We start from the raw sequence: 19,843 nt of genomic DNA on the forward strand, positions 1-19,843 counted from the left end.
TATACCCAATGCGGTTCCATTGATTTGGAGGTAGTTTTCTTCATTAAATTCAAAGTTATTATTTATTCTTCTTATAGTTCTTTATAGATTTACAATCTCATGCCTCATCCAATAATGTTCATGAGTGTTCTTTCCGTACAACATTGTAGCAATGGTATTCGTAATATATTTCTGATCATATTAAATGCTTGCGCTTTACCGTATGCGTGATATTATATGCCCACTAAGTGAGTCTAATACCGTATACTTTACCGTATGCTTGATATTCTATTCCCAAAATGTGAGACCATTGTTCAAAATTCCTGTTAAAATCTTCACATTACACTAAAACACATGCAGTTTACTACTTCACTTTTGTTACCGTACTTAGGCAAATGAACACAAAATCGTAAGCAAAAGTTAATGACGTCAGATTTGGATTTGGATTTTTTTAAACGTAGCTTTAACAATTTTTCAGTCATATCGCTACGATGTATGCAGTGTGGCAGTTTATAGCGATATCAAGCACTGGGGCATCATGTCGCAGACATGTAGCACGATCTCCCACCCAGTCACATTATCCTGACACCAGGCCGACCAGTCCTAACACTAACTTCTTAATGCTGAGCGCCGAGCGAGGCAGCTGTTAGTACCATTTTTGTAAGTCTTTGGTATGACTCGGCCGAGAATAATGACGTCAGAACAGTCCGATATGATGAATTATCGCAGATAGCATGATGTTGTCTTTTAAACAGGAAACCAGTGTCCCATACAAATCAGAGAAAAGTTTCATTATTCTATTTATTATTTACACGATTTTAGTTATTTAAGTTCATATTTGTATCTTATTTGTTGATTTAATACGCTAGCTTATAAACCTCTGGTTACTCATAGGTATATGCATGTCAAACTTCATCGACAGTTGCCTTCTTGCAATATAAACAAAAGAATAACATGAAGTTAGAAGTCATCCTAGAACACAATTACGGGTATTTTCAGTTTGGTTGATACATATATGATATCATGTTATTAGTGGCTATATAGGCTATTGACTGAGTATTTACAAATATTGGACTCGATGTCATGTGACACATTTCTACGTCACTTCCGAATATTTTGAATACTCCTGTCGATGGCATTTATACCATATACATAAAAGCAATCCTATTAATCATTCTATTATGTTATAAGAATTACTTAATTGAAAACAAAACATTATTTGAATGTTTCATGGAATAGCTTTTAAAGGTCATTGAATAAATGAAATTTTAACATCGTGCAGTAATATACGCTACTTTACTGATGTGTAGGAGAGCGTCCATGGGTAATCCTCGTTCAAAATTGAACGAAAAAAAGTTTGTTGAGAGGATGGAATGTCATTTAGCCAAGGAACACAACAAAATCTTAATGTTAGAAAAATGAAACATTGCATCAATGAAAATAAAGATACCATTTGAAAACAGATGGGCCAGAAAAATTCATGTTAATGTTGTATTATCGTTGGTCTCTGTGCTGTTGCCATGGTGGCGGGTACATTATGATTGCTGCTAAAGGAATCCTGGTCCTTTGGTCATGGATGATAACACAAGAAAAAATATATACATTAATGTTAGAGTGATTGTACTTTATTTGGTTCTAAGTGAAGGATAAAATAAAGATATCCGGAGTGGATAAAAGTGCACTGTTGGCGTGAAATGGAAATTGTTGACTGACACACTGAAACATTGTATCGAAGGTTAGTTGACACCCCCACCCCCACTCTCTCTCTCTCTCTCTCTCTCTCTCTCTCTCTCTCTCTCTCTCTCTTATCTGCTCTTTCTAATAGCAGCAACTAATGATCACTCAGCAATCCATTTTTATTTAATTCTTATAAATCATAGTTATTTTCTGTATTTTCTCCTTGGAATATAAGTCTTTGAATGTATTTAGATTTTCCGTGTTTAATTTGCGTCATAGATAACAGTGGTCTTATTTCGAATGAAAGCTGGATCTACTGATTCTCGTGTAGAATAGGGCAGGCGTGTCAAACCCTCAGCCCGCGGGCTGCATGCGACACAATCCTTCACATCGTTCTGCCCGCGGCCATACAGGAAATCCTTTTTGAAAATTTTAGTTTTCGTTATATTTATTCCATTTTTCTGTACTGTATGTGACGATCTTATTTATCTTATTTAACAATATTAATACAACCATGTCATAAGAATGTTATTAGTGTCATGTACTAATTTTGTTGGATTTTCGTATTCAGTTATTAAACGCATCCACACGCGACCCGCTATCTTAAGCATTTTATCTCTTTTGCCCGTACCCTTCCCCGCCCCTGACAGAAATGGATGGTCGCTGCAAGTGGGTTACAGTTTATGTCGGCTGATTTATGACGTGATAAGCGTTCGAAGTTCCATAACCAATTTATAAATAGGTTCTCAGGCTTTGTTCATCGAGTGCAGGCACGTGTTTACCATATAAGGAAGAGGTGAGTAATTGTACCTATTTATGGTCAGCTTCTTTACTCAGTTAATAGTGTAAGTTTTAATTTTCCGCCATGGAATATTCACTTTAGATCTGCGAGTACTGTTTCTTGATGTTAGTTAGTTAGCAGGCTTTACATTGTAGCGACATTTTTATATTATTCCTTTCCAAAAAGGATTTTGAATTATCTTTTGATATTTATTACAATCCAATAAACAAGGATATATGTATACTCCTATCTACCTTTTTTCGGTCAATTATCTGTTAATCAAAGAACCATTCTCGGTATGTCAACACTTGACACAGATGTGTCTCTTAAGTAGTTAGTGCAAGGAATACTTTACCTAAGCATGTACTTAATACGAAGCTTTTCATTATTTTCCTAACCCATTAATCCTCTGGTTCAAAGACAATTACATATATTGAATGTATTACAGACTCCATATGAATTTGGCAGTTTCCGTGTAATAATGTTAAATTCACTCATTGTTGCCCTAAATAGGTTAAGGGTTCCAATACACATACACACAGACATATATATATATATATATATATATATATATATATATATATATATATATATATATATATATATGTGTGTGTGTGTGTGTGTGTGTGTGTGTGTGTGTATGTATGTATATATCTGTGTGTGTGTGTGTGTGTATATACATATATGTTGGTGTGTGGTAGGAACCATATATGTATATAGACACAGTCTTTTTTTAAAAAATATTCCAGTGCAATTTGACCCATGACCAGACTGTACAAACTTGGGAAGTCCCAAAGTTTAACAAAACATGATCAAAGCTCTTACTATGGTTTTACGTTTCATATTCTCCTAAGGAATTCCCCTGAAAATACCGTGAATGCAGCAGCAGAGGGGGCGAATCGGACATTTGGCCCAAACGTCATTTGGGTTAATTAATACCTTCTGCACTCAGCGGATCCGGCGTCGTCAGCGCCTGGTAAAAAAAAAACGACGTCGTCGTCGGGGGGGGGGGGGCAAATCGAACGTCATTTAGTTTAATATACTTTCTGCACTCAGCGATCCAGTGTCGTCAGCGTCGGGTAAAAAAGCGCGACGACCGCGTTGATGTCATTGCCCCCTCTGCTGCTAAGGGGTTACAATGAAAATCTTTATGATCTTACAAACAGAGTGATCACTAACTCCTCCTCTTGTAGATCAATTAGGTTATTTGACTGATCGGTAAGTCTGAAATTAATTCTTGTTAAAAACCGATTATGGCATCGCATATAGACCGGATTAATCGGACTCTCAATAATTAAAAATCCCGGAGGGGCTGTTGGTGAAAATGAATAAAGGATATAGCCTTGTTGAGCCTGATTTGATTGCTTGGTATCCACCTGGTAACTCCCTTCGATAACATCACACACTAGATTGATTGCTATTACCGATGTAATATTTACGTTGTATGGAACAATATGCCTACCACCCTCTCCGTTATCGTGTCTGAGGATAGTTGATGGGCCGAGAAAATCATTAAGAGATTTTCTTAGTTCTGGCGCGTTGTATTTTGGAAACTTGAAATCGGGTAAATCGGCTTCTGTGATATCACTGGACAACAAATTTTTACAAAAGTCATGTTACTGAAATAAAATTAGTCAATTCTTATCAATTTTTATGTGCTGAACACGAATATGACAGTCAAATTGCAAAATTGGCTCTAGTTTTTTTGTAATCTGCAAGAAATTAATGTTGACATAACGAAATGCATTCCAATAGTAAAAGGTCAACTGTAATAGCCTACCTATAAAAAATCAAGTCATTGACTACATCTTAGATTTCTTCGCCTGTCTCTTGTACAGCTGTTCGGGAGCATCTCTGAGGAGTGTCCAGCAGTAGTCAGCCAGCATTGTAGTGGACCATTTTCCCTGGTATCTTTGTTCCATTGTTGCGATATCTTGATGAAAACGTTCGCCGTGTTCATCACTAACAATACCACAGTTGCTAGGAAAGAAATCCAAATGGGAATGAAGGAAGTGAATCTTTAGAGACATATTGCAGCCAAGTTTCTTATACTTCATCAACATGTCTTCTACTAGTTCCTTATAGTTTTCTGCCCTAACATTTCCGAGGAAGTTTGTAGAAACTAGGCGAAAAGCATTCCATGCTTGTTTCGCGTCACCTTCCAGCAAGTTGTTGAACCGGTCATCTTTGAAAAGCTCTCGAATCTGAGGACCCACAAAAACTCCCTCTTTAATCTTTGCTTCGCTGAGTCGAGGGAATTTTTCATGCAGGTATCGGAATGCTGGCAAAGTCCGGTCAATGGCTTTCACGAAGTTCTTCATCAAACCTAGTTTGATGTGAAGGGGTGGTAGCAAGATTTTCTGAGCCTCAACCAGAGCTGGGTGTTGGATATTCTTCTCTCCAATGGCTACATTCTGCCTGTGAGTCCATTCCTTCCTCATGTAGTGCATTTCCCTTGCTCGGCTATCCCACTCGCATAAGAAACACATGTATTTTGTATATCCTTGCTGCAGTCCCATTAAAAGGGCAACTACCTTCAAATCACCACAGAGGTGCCAGCTGTACTTGTTATACTCAATGGAATTCAGTAGCTGCCTTAAGTTATCGTATGTCTCTTTCATGTGGACAGCATACGCTACTGGAATAGATGGAAGAATGTTTCCATTGTGCAAAAGCACAGCCTTGAGACTCAGTTTCGAAGAGTCCACAAATAGTCTCCATTCTTGTGGGTCATGAGTGATTTTTAAAGCATTCATGAGGCCCTCAATATCGGAACAGAATATCAGATTACTTTCCTTTCTGAAGAAAGGCTCCAATTGCTGGTGGCGCTTTCGATATGCAGTAATTGTGACATCTTCTTCTAGAAGATTCCATTGTTGGAGTCTTGATCCTAGCAATTCTGCCTTGTTCTTTGATAAGTCCAAATCACGAATCAGGTCATTTAGTTCTTCCTGTGTTATTCTGTGTGGGGTTGATGATGCACCACAGTGAAAATCTGGATCACTGCATGCTGATGGACCAGGAGAAGAACAGGTCGACTCACCTTTGTCTTCGTCAGATGAATCAAGAGAATATTCTGCTGGAGGTTCTGGAATAGGAAGTCCCTCACCATGTGGAACTGGTCTCAATGCAGACGGAATGTTTGGGTAGACTATTCTCGACTTCTTTCGCTTCGTTATTCCGCCGGAAAGAGGAGGAACCAAGCAGAAGTAACAGTCATTTAGGTGGTTGCTTGGCTCTCTCCACACCATTGGGACTGCAAACGGCATTGATGACCTTTTGCAATTCAACCACTGTGAAAGCTGTGTTGTACATGTAGCACAGCATATATGCGGAGCCCAAGGCTTGTCTTGGTCACCAACCTTGCATCCGAAGTAAAGATGATATGCCTTCTTCACTTGAGAATTGATACTTTTCTTCTGGTTGGCAAATGTCACTTCCCCACAAATATAGCAAAAATTGTCCGCGGTATTAACACACTTTCGAGGCATTACTGTTCTTTATTGTACGTAAATGGATAAAATAATAAGTTTTATGTAACAGTAGCTTGAACTGTCTCGCACAACGTCTAAAATATTTTAAATGCTGAACCTATCTGATTGGGCTTTATATAGTACACTGCTTACGTCAGCTTCAGCAGCCGCCTGGCATTAGTATAATAGGCCTACACATGTATAGTACACTGCTGACGTCAACTTACTTCAGCAGCCGCATGGCATTAGTATTGCATTGCATCAGAAAATGATGCAATCAACTGTGGATGATGTGAGCATGATGGTATTATGCAATGTTACATCATTATTCCGGATGTTGCTGCAGTCCTACTGGAGAAATTTACACAGTGAAACATAGAAAATGAGGTATATGAATATCTTCAAAACGAGAGCCAATACAAATTTTTCACGGTTATATTCGTGTTCGGCACACCAAAATACTACAGATTAGGGCCTTTTCAAGTCAGTAATGATTTCACTGTTGACCAGTGTATTATACTAGGTTAGGAATTTTTGTTTATTATCATCGCTGTTAGCAGATATTGTTTTAACGATTCGTTCATTGATATATTCCATGTCTGATATAAGTTGATTTAACACCTCAACGTGTTTTCGTGTTTTTGTTTTCCGTAGCTGTTCTAGTTGTGATTGGTAATTACGATTAATCTCGGTAAAAGCACCAGTGATATCATTTAAATTAACTGTGACCGTGGCGGACGATTCAGGAGTTTCCTTATACGGAAAATACCATTGCATGGTATTCCTGTCTTGAAATATAAATCTACTGGGTAATAACGTGTTTTTTATAATAGACAAATCATCTCGATACCCGGGATTAATCTCATGATACGATTGCGCATTCGTGTGCAAGTCCGCGGGGATTTCATGAGGTGGATTCTCAGGCCATCCTAGTATGGTTCTTATTGAACTGTTATAAATATCAACCATATACCCCGGTGTGCTTATTTCAATCGTCGACGATAACGTCGGTTCATGAACCGTAATAGCTATTTTTGATTCCTTTGTGGTAATCGATTTTATCCTGCGTTGAAATTCTTTATTGATTTGTTCTATTTGGTATGACCCAGTTGGTATTGAAACAGTTTTCCAGTCTGGGGTCCCATCGGGCTTATTTGTCCATGCAAAAACCAGCGAGTTGTTAGGTTGTTGTCCGTTAAATGCTTCCGCTCGGATATTAGGCCAACTGTGATATACCCGTAATTTTGCCAGCGCGATCTCGTGAACAGGAATCGGAGAAGGGAAGTTTACACTGAATTCGGGTTTCGTTGATGTTATTGATATCATACTTGTTTGTACCGGAGTGGTGTTCTCCGCGATCCGTTGAAGTAATTGAAACCCTTCGGGGTTCAGCGACATTATTATTATTCGCTGTTTCTAGTGTTCAATTTCAACACCGAATATTAACAACTTGCTTGTTTTCAGGAGAATGTTTTAAGCCCATTGAAGTGGTTTCAGCGACGTGGTTTCCAGCTTCCAGTTGAAAATCCTCAATTTTTGACATCGCGGAGTCATACAACTGGACCATCGTGGAGAATTCAACATCGGATATGAACGAATTATCAATCGACAACGAGATCAACCCGGATAATTTCGAGTACGCGTCGGATACTATTTGATGTTTTACTGTATACTCGTTGAGTTTTTGTCTGAGAACACGATGATATCTTTTTAGTGATTGCGTTGGCAACTCCAGCAATTGTTGTCGCCGCGGAGATAGCGATTGGAACAGCGATCGGGGCCATCATGGTCACCGTGGATAAAATGACACCGGTACCAGCTACTATACCGGACACCGAGTACACGGCCACGTCGATGGTGGTTATTTTTCGACGGTATTTTTTTATTTTTACACGGTATTGTTCGGAAAGCGTTTTCAAGTTCGCGGAGAATTCTTTTACGGTATCGAATCGATATTGATGTGACGTCGGTGATACCTCTGATTCAATTACCTTGGTGGTCATTTTTATTTTAAAAGAACTAGTGTTTTCAATTACTTACTTAGATCCACTACAAATTCCACATACCATGTGATGTTTGTCCTGGTTAAATTTCTATCAACGGCATAAATTGTAAACCGTTCAGTTGCATCCTTGTCAATGATTGTTGATATTGTACTGTTAAACCCGGATGAACTCGACGATGATATATTAAACTGCATCATTGAAACCAGTGTCAATCGATAAATGCCCTTAACAGTTGCGGTAATATTTACTATATTATGCGTAGGAGTCCAAGTGAATGATCCATGCCTAATTGTGTATACTGTGTTGATGGCGTTCTCATGAGGGATTTTTATTTTTTCAAATTGCTCTGTCATTCTCGGTAGTTTGTCTTTAATCGCTGCAACATCAGTTTTGATCGTTCCTATTTCCCTTGTATGCGCGTCTACATTTTTTTTGTTCGCTGCAACATTAGTTTTGATCGTTTCTATTTCCCCTGTATGCGCGTCTACATTTTTTTTGTTCGCTGCAACATTAGTTTTGATTGTTTCTATTTCCCGTGTATTCTCGGTCATACTTTTTTTGTTCGCTGCAACATCAAGTTTGATTGTCCCTATTTCATATGTATGCCCGTCTATACTTTTTTTGTTCGCTGCAACATCAGTTTTGATTATTCCTATTCCCCGCCAATACGCGTCTACATTTTTTGTGTTCGCTTCAACATCAGTTTTGATCGTTCCTATTTCCTGTGTATGCGCGTCTATATTATTCTTGTTCGCTGTAACCTTAGTAATGAGTATATTTATTTCCTGTGTAGACGCGTTTACACTCCTTCTGTTCGCTGCAACATCAGTTTTGATCGTTCCTATTTCCCCCCAATACGCGTCTACATTTGTTTTGTTCGCTGCAACATTAGTTTTGATCGTTCCTATTTCCTGTGTATGCGCGTCTACATTCCTTTTGTTCGCTGCAATATCAGTTTTGATCGTTCCTATTTCCTGTGTATGCGCGTCTACATTCCTTTTGTTCGCTGCAATATCAGTTTTGATCGTTCCTATTTCCTGTGTATGCGCGTCTATATTATTCTTGTTCGCTGTAACCTTAGTAATGAGTATATATATTTCCTGTGTATGCGCGTCTACATTATTCTTGTTCGCTGCAACATCAGTTTTGACTGTTTCTATTTCCTGTGTATGCGCGTCTACATTATTCTTGTTCGCTGCAACATCAGTTTTGATTGTTTTTATTTCCTGTCCATACGCAGTGATATCATTTATAGTTGTTGTAATTTCATCCAGCTTGGTATTTTTTTTACCAAAGAATTTATCAACGTTGTCATCGATCCTGTTAACATTTTTTTGTAACGTGTAAAATTGGCCCGACAGCGTTGTAAACTCCAAAATAGTATTTTTTATCCCTGCAAGATTCGGTTCGGTCACCGGGGGGGCTCCAAAAAAACTAGCGGTAGTGAGTTGTATATCGGTGACAGACTTTTGTATCCCCTCGAACTGATTTGCTTGCGCGTTAAATCTATCATAGAAATTTTTTAACGAATTCGACATGGATATATAATTGTCGCCCAATGTATTTATTTTTCCATTTATCGTCAAGATGGATTCACCTGATTTAAGTCGTCCGTCGCTGGAATACAGCGCTATACTGTTTTCAGCGACATCGCTCTTCCGTGTTAAAACGTCATCCAGCGACACATTACTGGATTTCAATTTACCCTGGCGATCTTGAAATACAACTATTTCACCTGGGTCAACACTTGTTAGGTTCAACGTCTCAGCGATTTCATCCGCAATTAGTTTTTTTACATCGGTGGCGGACGTTATGGGTTCTTTCAGCGCCGAAATAGGTCGTCCCCAGATATCAATCATTGTTATCTAATGTAATTGTCTCTAAATTTCCCACTAGTGTATTCGTTTACAACCACATGAGGTGGTTTCCGCGATGATGAAATCGCCGCGAGTACGTTCAATACCTCACGGCCACATATCGGTGGGTCACTTAATTGCTGTGTTGGCAGCGTGGAATAAAAAACCGGGCCTGAACACGCCCGGATATACCGCATGAACTCGTTTGGCGGGGCTAACCCGTATGAATCAAAATAGACGATCGCACGCGGATCAATCGCGTATGCAACCCAATGAGTTCCCGCTCCGGAGGATTTTTCGAGGTTAATTATACCGGTTTCAATATTCCTTGGTTTTGTCGGTAATTGATCCCTCATAAAAACACCTCTGAAGTTTTTTATCCTAACGCGTCGGCGGCATCTATTAAATCAAAATTGGATAACGGAACCATAGACTCTTGCGTTAATAAACGGTTCCCGGTAGTCTTAGACCCTTTCCCGAATACCATGAATACGGGGTTCCCGGTAGTCTTAGACCCTTTCCGGCTACGGATCGTCCTCGTTTCTTTTTTTTATAGCCTCTCCCGGTTGCCTTCTTCAATGCCATTCCCGCCGCGGTACCAACGGCCCCCCAACGCCGCCGCCTTCGCCACTGCTGGGGCCGCCGCGGCAATCAACGCTGGAATCGCAGCTAACAGCGGAAATATCCCACCGGTCTTTTCCATGTTTTTGATTGCTGCGGCTGAAAAATCTATTTGAACACCCTTTTTATTCCTCATTGCATCATTGAAATGTTTTATTTGACGTGTCGTCAATGATATTTTATGCTTGCCACCAGTCATCTGTGACGGCTTTAACGTTATTGTGGTTCCACATTGTTTAGCGGACTTTGTAATTTCTTGACTTGACCATCGGTTAACTCTGCACTGACAACACTATACGACATTTTTATTGTAAAACATTTATGTTTTTAATTACATATTTTCCACTGGTGCATCAACGATTCTCATTCGTCCACCAACACCTTCCAACAGCATTGATTTATCGCTGAGAATGACAGCAACCACTCTATAATTAACACCACCCGGGGCTATACGAGCTCGGAAGTGTATATCAACGACGGATTGTCTCGTTAAATCAAGATGTTCCAACGAAAAATAATAAATCGGATACAGGTTTTTAAAATCAAGTTGTGATATTTGCAAACCAGTGTCGACGTTTTGATCACGACCCATATATGACAATATACGATGGTACACACGTGCGATATGGTTGTTGTCGTAATCAAGCTGTATATCCTCGGATGGTTCCTGTTGTCCGTTTATTCTCAGCGAAACCTCCCTGACTCCTAATCGATCAAATATCATATGGCTGCGTTCTTGATTACCCAATCGATCCCTATTCTGTAGCGCTATAAATATATGACGTGGAGCTGAAACGCCTTGTTTTGATGCCAGGTGCCATGTAAATGTATCAGCGACATTATCCTCTTTAGCATCAGTCGTTGTTGTTAGCCAACTCAATAATGATTTTCCCCCCTGTTCCATAAATGATAACAATCGTGCTTCCGTGGTAACTGATGGAGTCAACACCGGCATCCACAATGCTATTTTAGTTAAAACGACTTTACCGTCGACGACGCCAGCAGCACGCCATATTGCATTGTCATCATCGCCCCTTCGCACGAGTGCTACTGTATGCTTAGCCCCATAGATAACTTTTCTGACATTTCTACAGAATCCAAATATGTGATGGAGTGGAATCGCGCATGAAAAATGTCGGCGTGGTCCTTGCAACATCCCTACTCGTGTTGCAAATCCTAGATTGTAATTACCGTTAATACTTTTTATAATAGTGAAATCAGCGCCTGGTCTTGCTCTGCGGTCTGGATTAGCTGCTTCAGCTTGTGGGTCAACTGCGTTATCTCTTCCCGTCAGCACGTTAATGTACTGAAGATGGTCAGCGTTATCAGTAACGTCCTTTGCGAACATCATAGATGGGCCCGCCGATCTTGTATAATCATCGGAATATCTTGATAGCCCAATTATCGTCGTTGCAACATCAACCTCGCGTTCTATTGATTCAATTTCTCGCCCGTCAATAAGATATCTGGCACTCTCAAATAACGCCATGATACCGTTGTTGACGAAGCCAACTCGAACACGAGGGTCATCTGCGTATGGTGTATTAGCGGCAACATTTGTCACGAGTTCTCCCTCGATTTCGATAAACGCTTCACACGGCAAAAAGTATTTACTGGTATCATGGACGTGAAGTTCAATTCGCCATCGTAGGTTGGCTTGTGGTGGTTGATAGGAATAAAATTGATAATCACGGACAGAATCATCCTTGCGCACTGGGGCATCCATATCAAACGCGGGATCAGCGGTTCGCGCAAACATTTTATTATTTATCATGTTGATGTTTTCAATTGCAAACTAATCTACGATTTTCAGCGTCGTCTTCGTTTCGGTTTAAGACCACTTCCCGCTATCGCGTTCATGATCGCGTTGGTTGTTGCATCAGTGGACGATGACTCCGTCGTTGCCATCAATGGCGAAACCATCAATGGCGAAGCCATCAATGGCGAAGCCATCAATGGCGGAGTCGCCAACGACTGAGTCGCCAATGGCGAAGCCATCGACGCTAGTTTTTTTTTCACCGCGTTATTTATTACCCTGCTGACATTTGCTGGCATCACTGTTGTAGAACGCAGCGGCGTTTGTTTTTTTCTTCTCACCAACGACATTAGTTTGTCCTTTGCTGCAGAAAACGCCTTTCCGGCAACATCTCCAATAGCGCTGATTCCCTTATCACGAATAACATCAATGGCTTTCATAGATAATTGTTTAGCTAACGGCGCCACTTTTGGAGCCATTCTTGTAAATAACCCCGCAATGGTGCTACAGAGACCATCTCCGTACCACGCGCGGTATACAGGCAATCGTGAGTTTACCACGTAGACGCTGACTGGTTTATCATGGTTGTAGTGTATGATCATCTTTATTATAAAAACACCAGTTTTCCAATTAGTGATTGATTGGTCAATCATCCACAAGTTCGTCTATGAACGTTCGATATACATTAATGTCCATGATACCGCCTGCAAATAAACGCCTGCAAATATCAGCGGCCTCATTGATTATTTCCGTAGAGTTATTTCCGGCTCGTTTTCCTCCGATTAGTACTTCCAGCCGTGATATATCACTGAGAACATTACCAGGACAAGTAACACTAGCGTTTGAAAAACCGTAGGATTTTTTTACCAGAAAAGTTTCCAACAGAGTATCCTTTCCCTCTTTTTGGTTTTTTACTTTCAACATTCTCGTGGAATATTACATAATTATCATCACGCGGTGGTAGTACATTTTTATATTTACTTGCTAAATACACTATTCTTGTCCAATCCTTTAAGGACTTTATATTTTTCTCGTAACCGCTTTTGATATATTTCTCTCGTGTACCCTTAGCAAAATTTGTAGCAGTAAAATCAATCAATTCTTCATCGCTGTCGAAGGCTCTAATTTGATCTATTGCGGACTTTGTAAGTACATTACGGGGTATATTCCCCGCCCTTATCTTTTCTTGTTCTTGTATTTCTTCCGGTATTTCTTCTTCTGGTGCTCTTGCAGTAGCGCCTAGTTCTTCTTCATCAGCCATTGTAACATAAGGTTCTTGTGGGTCTGTTATAGCGAGTGGTGGTGGTCTTCGCCGCCGTTGGTATGTTGTAGCGACTGCTATTTCCGCAGGAAGTGTTTCCAGAGACTTTTTTGTTTGTTCGGTCTGAGCTGCTATCTTTTCAAGCGCACCGAGGACGGGCACAGTTGCGCTTTTTACCGGGGCAAAGAGTTGTTCGCTTCCAACAGCAAAATCAGTTTGTAGTTGTTGCCGCGTTTGAAGTTGTTTTCGGACCCTGTCTCGTAACGGTATGAACTTTTTAAGCGCTGCTAGCCGCTCTCTGGCTAGCCGAGTAGTAAGTGATTCACCTACCATTATTGCAAATTGCTCCGCAATTTCTAATTTCCCGCCGAGTCATCAATTTTCAATCCTGTGGCAGGAATATACCCGAACACCTGTCGCGTCAGACGCAATCGTCTTACTATTTTAGTATTACAGGACTATTGTAATTAAAACGTTACCACGACCTATCGGGGGGGGGGGGGAATGTATACAACGTAAAAATTCACTTCCGTACGCTACGTGAACAGGTATGCCATTAAATTGGGGGCTCCACGGAGTTTTCGTCTATAATCTTCCTAATGTTTTTAATCTTAACAGAAATCTCCCGCCGTCGTTCATAAAGCCGCCCGAGTTTTTTTCGTATTGTTTCAACGGCAGTGAATAACCCAATGAATGCATTTACGTCATTGCGGTACAGGTTCTCATTAATCGTATGTTGTAATCGTTTTACAAGAGCGTACTCGCGGGCCAGGGTAAAACGCCCCCGTTTCGATTGTTCGTTAATAATTTCATAATCGGATAATATTCTTTCACTGTTAAGACTATCAGATAATTCAATTCCTTGATTTTTCAATTTTGAAATCTCGGTTAATATATTATTGATGTCTTCGATATTCATATTCTTATAAACATCTTATTTCTAATATAAAAAAAAAATGTTTTTACAAAATGAACTCTAGGCACATAAAGGTGCTGTTAACATCTTTACTGCCTAGAGAAATATGTGCGTGATTGATGGACTCGTATAACATGAAGTTGCCACCGCATCTTCGTGTTAACAGAGAGTGATGTACTTAATTAAGTGATGTACTTAATTAAGGGACGGCACCAATACCGTTTGGCAACCCCGCTGGCGCCTTTTGACGTCAGAGGAGCCCATCGGTTACATATATTGACATATACGACAATATATCTTTGGAACTCCTTGATTGCCACCGCATTCAAGCAAAGCCCGAAGACACCCGAAACATTAGATCCCCATAGGGAAGTCTAACTCGGCAAACACCGTGTTAGGCCTCCCAGAGGATATGCTTTGGAAGGTGACAATACAAGACAGACTTCGGAACTCCTTGGTTACCACCGTATCCAAGTAAGTCCAAAGGGTAATGGGACGGCACAGACGGCATAAACACATAACGACGGGGCCCCCAACCGACCAATCAAAAACAACCTATAAAATTAACCTCGGTTGTATGATTGAAAAAAGACCAACCACACTTCCGTGTTAACGGTATGTGATTGTTTTTGATTGGTCGGTTGGGCTTCGCTTAAAGCCCCAGGCTTTATACAGACGACTTGCTATATAAGGTGACTAATACGACCGCGTCAGTCACAAGGTGTGTTATTGTATTTCGTTAAATTACTTAAAAAACGCTATCAATAGCGTTTAAACAACACTAAATACTTCGATGAAACATAAAACAGAATATTACAGTTGTTTGTAAAGACAATTTATTCCATCAGTTTTCTTTAAAACAGACAATTTATTAATTGTAATAGATTGTAGCGTTCACACTGTCGGTGACATACCATCACGAGTTATTCCCCTTGATGTTACATATGAAAATCGAATTCTGTGTCCGGTCTTTTTTGAGATCGCTGAATTTTGTATTCCTTCTGCAACAAATCGTATTGAGGTTCTACAAATGTCAAAGTATTTACCGGCTTCATTCATTGACTGAAATATTTTTTCTTCGTGCGTTATTGTATCAAACGATTTGACACTCTTTGCTTTTTTTGCGCGTTTCCCTGTTTTACCTTTTTTGTTATTCTGACTTTGAGTAATGGATTGCAGGTTCGTAAGAGAATTATTTAGACAATCAGAATCAATGTGATCAATAACGAAACCATCCTCGATTGGTCCCTTAAATATTTCATATACCACCCTGTGAACAAGATATTTCTTCTTTCCGGCACCAGCTATCAAATACCCCTGATTATTTACAGTACCAACTGGCTTTTTCAGAATACGATGTCTAACAACGCCGTCACGAGATGCTTCATAATTAACGAGCACAGGGTGAGGTAGAAATTCTTGGTTCATTTGTACAATAATACTACTTGTCTAATTCATTATTTGGTTTAATTATAAGCCTTTCAATGTAGTCCTGAGGGGTTTTTATAATCCTGTCGTTGTTGGGGTCAATTACGGAGTTTTTTATTCGCTTGTCGTAATAACGTTTTAACTCTCTGTATCGCTTTCCGCCACAATTGATACACAACTGCGATTTTCCTCTTACACCAAGGTGGCAAACCAAGCACGGGAGGGGGCCAAGAGAACCATTACGAACGCTTTGTAAATGATATCCACAAAATTCACCTCTACATGATTTATTGCACGGGGTTGTCGACCCAATCATCAACCATTTGCAGTGATTCATTATACTATATTCTTTCATTTAAATACTTGTTTTAATTATAATATGGAGGAGTTCAAGAGATTAGCAGCAATTAAGCCCTGGAAAAATATTAAGTTCAATCTCGATAGAGTCCTCAAAGACGCACCAAAAACGGCAATAAACGATAGAACCCTGTTAAATAAAATCCGTGATTGTATCAATGAATTCAAGCGTGATGGTGCATCTCATAGTTGGTCAACATTTCGAATTGATGGCGTTGTTGATGCTACCATGAACGACAAACGCGCAGCAACGATAATATCACAACTTGACGGTAAAAAGTATTTCTTTAGAGTGAAATTCATTGTCCGGATGGAATCAGGAAATTGGATTATACGAGATAAATTCGAACCAATTCTCAGCGACAAGAAAACAGTGATTGTTAGCCGCGACTCCAAGCCGGGGTTGTTAACCGGAATTGACAAACCATACTATGAACGAGCGTATCCTGAAACAGCAGTTGTTTATGGAATATACCCGTTAAATAAGAAACCTGATATCGGAAAACTAGCGCCGATGAAACAGTCAACGGGGGTAAATTGTGTAGCAGAACGAATAATGGAGCATTTTACAAATACGTGTCGAGGAAACAAATTGACTAATTTACGACGTAGCAAAATCAACCAATGGGGGGAGACAGTGCGCGAGCGAGGAGCAACCATCAGCGACATAGCGAGATTAGAAACGTCGTTGAGATTTCCAATAACCGTTACAACAATAACCGGTGAAGTATTATACGAATCAAAGTATAAATCAAAGGGAGCCCCAATCAAAATTATTGATCATAACGAACACGCATGGACGCCCGCGGTCACAATATTTCCACGGGATAGAACAGTAAAGTATATACCTGAAGAATTCCTGGGAGAACAATTCTCCAAGGATGGTTTTCTCGCGGAGAGGAAACTATTTGATGCTATTGCCTACTTGTGTAAAAACGACCCTGTATCAGTGTGGTTACTTCGCAGCGCTGAAAACGATGCGGATACCTTTGATCAGTTTGTAAGACCAAACGGTGAATTATATCGCACTGAAGCGTTTCACAACAAGATGAAAAAAACCGCCATGGAATTTGAAGAGCATGATGAACAACTGCTAACAAATTGTTTTACAATTCCATCGGTTGCGGCTCATGTTGCAGCAAGGAAAAATGCGTGGAGACCAACACGCAAGGAATTTCTACCGGATGTACAATCCAGTTGTTTGGAATACTATCACGGTGGATTATGGAACACTAGATACAACCGCGACGCTATGATTTCCGTTGATATGGTTGCCTGTTATCCAGCGAGTTTTCTTGGGTATGGATCCGCCGCTGAGTATTTCAAACGATTTGGACACCCCAGACATGAAATGACTCGTGTTGCTATTAATGGACCACTGCCTGATTTTGATTTAACCGGATTCGCTCGCATAGTATCATTTGAATTCGCGGCAGGACTTCATCGCTGTTGCTATATTTGGATCGGTAGACACATGTCTGAAAAGAAGTGGCTGCCAATAGCGCTGCTACGGTATATGATTGATTGTAAAATGCTAGTTTCGTTGATTGTCAGCGACGCGATTATATCATATCGGGCGCAGACTGAAGTCTGGTTACCAGAACCCGAGCGTCTAGATAGTATAATTGACGAATCCAGAAAACAGATTGATGCCGACAAGGAATATATCATCGAATGGTCCAAAAAGATATTCAACCAACGAAACCGCGAGGCAAAAGATCTCGGTAGAAGAATAATTGGTAAGTTCACACAAGGTGGAAAAAACTGCGACTACAAACGATATTGCTCACGGCTGATTATAGATGACGCAGAATATGATTTCGTAATCAAGGACGCAGTGGCGAAAAATAGATACGTGAACTGCAAAACAGCTTTCTTGTCCAATGGAACAAGGTTGGGTACAGTTGTTACTTACAGCGATGGAGACAGCCCAGCATACCCGCATTTGAGGGCATCTATGCTGGGTTATGCTTGCATAAATTTATTTTCAATGTTAAATAGATTTCCCGACACCGCAATTAGAGTTGCGATTGATTCATTTTATATTGACGTAAAGTATAAAAGCAACGTAGCTGTGCTTACTAATCCGGACGAGAGTTGGGGTACATGGAGAATGAAAAATGAAATACGACGCGATTATTCACCATCAGCAGATGTCACCGTTGAGAACAACTACTTACGCGGTGATAATCTATCAGAATGGTCTAATGCACCACCGTGTTCTGATCCAATTTGTAGATACAAAACAGTTTATTTAAGCGGCTGTGGCGGGTCAGGAAAGACGACTCGGGCAATTGAATTATTTCGAACGCGGGCAAGTATAATCGTGCTTACACCAACCCATAGACTAGCGCGAGAGATAAAACAACGAAATGTTGACGCCGTTACTTATCACAGCTTTTTTCGATACAGCGGCGGTGAGTGGACTCCTGATCGAATGGGTGAAGAATTTATTCCTGAGGTTATCATTTGGGATGAGATATGTACTGTTTCGTTAGATGTTTTACAAATGTTTCTTGAGTGGTTGCTGCGCGCGAATACAGCGGTGATAATGTGCGGAGATCATGGCCAACCACCACCATTTGTCGGCGAGGGTCCACATGATTGGTTAAAGGGTTTTGTGGACTATTATGAAGAAACCGATACTGATTACCGAGCACTTGATGAACAACTGCGCGAGGTTAAGAAATTAATCAGATTACAGCCGGACAGAATTCAATGTGAAATAATCCGCGAGGTGATTCCGGAAACTCCAATGAATGAATTTTGGAAAACATGGAGACCAAACGATTTGATTGTAGCGAGTAGAAAGATAGTCAGAGACACACTTCAGCAAAAGTTGTTTACGTTGCATAAGGAAAAGTTTCCAACGCGCCCAGTGCCGTTATGTTATAGACCCGCGGATACACGGCGGCAGAACATTGAAGTTGAAATTCCAGGACGGACAGAAAAACAAATTCTTGTGCTGAATGATATCGTGCTCGTTGATATCAGCGTCGTCGAGGACGCGCTACGTGCTGATAAATCCCCGTGGACGCTAGGATATGCAACAACAATACATTCCTCGCAGGGATTGACTATCACGGATACAATTGTTTGGATGGTTGATAATCGCATCGAATGGTCAAATCTAGTCTATCTTGCAATGTCCAGAGTACGGAGGATAAATCAGCTTCGAAGAATTGTTATTGACGAAGCCAGTGACAACGACATCATCGATGCAAGCGTCATTGATAGAAAACTCTCGGGTTACCGCCAACAGGAGAAAAAAAAACAGCGGCGTTTTGATATTGATGCCGAATTAATAATTGCGTTACGACAACAACAGAATAATCACTGCGCGAGTTGTAATTGCATAATGCGCTGGCGTTATTCGGATAAAGACGCTCGCCAATTTACCGTGGACAGGATCGATAACAGTCTCGGTCATGTCAAAAACAATGTGAGGTTGACCTGTCTTGAGTGCAATAGACGCAACGGCGCTAGTTAAGACCACGCGGGGGTAATTGAGTATCGTCAGGTATCACTTGTAGTTGCTTGCGTGTAAACCCCCGCTGTGGGGCAGTTGAATCCAGTCTATAGATCGGTGGTCTATCAGTTGATCGTGTTATCGTTGATATGTTATGTGTGGTAACACTCCAGATAGGATCAGTAGCTCTTTTTTTACCGCCTTCAAGCTCTCCTGGTTCATATAGATATCTAACAGTGACATCGCCGAGAATCGGCTTGGAA

The 19,843-nt window shown here is 40.4% G+C and overlaps 2 protein-coding genes across 2 annotated transcripts in view; both read left to right on the forward strand.

Annotated features, from left to right (window-relative positions):
• The window catches only part of LOC149773709 (baculoviral IAP repeat-containing protein 7-like), a 118,539-nt gene that overhangs the window by 4,761 nt on the left and 93,935 nt on the right, over positions 1-19,843 (forward strand). The gene's annotated exons all lie outside the window — the stretch shown is intronic.
• The window catches only part of LOC149773710 (uncharacterized), a 34,023-nt gene continuing 16,616 nt past the window's right edge, over positions 2,437-19,843 (forward strand). Inside the window, exon 1 of the mRNA XM_089946171.1 lies at positions 2,437-2,452. The gene's annotated coding sequence lies outside the window, so the exon portion shown is untranslated. The remainder of the gene's footprint in view (positions 2,453-19,843) is intronic.

The sequence above is a fragment of the Sinohyriopsis cumingii genome, unplaced genomic scaffold (assembly GCF_028554795.1).
Source record: "Sinohyriopsis cumingii isolate HCF-2022 unplaced genomic scaffold, ASM2855479v2 utg000622l, whole genome shotgun sequence".
Lineage (NCBI taxonomy): Eukaryota > Metazoa > Mollusca > Bivalvia > Unionida > Unionidae > Sinohyriopsis > Sinohyriopsis cumingii.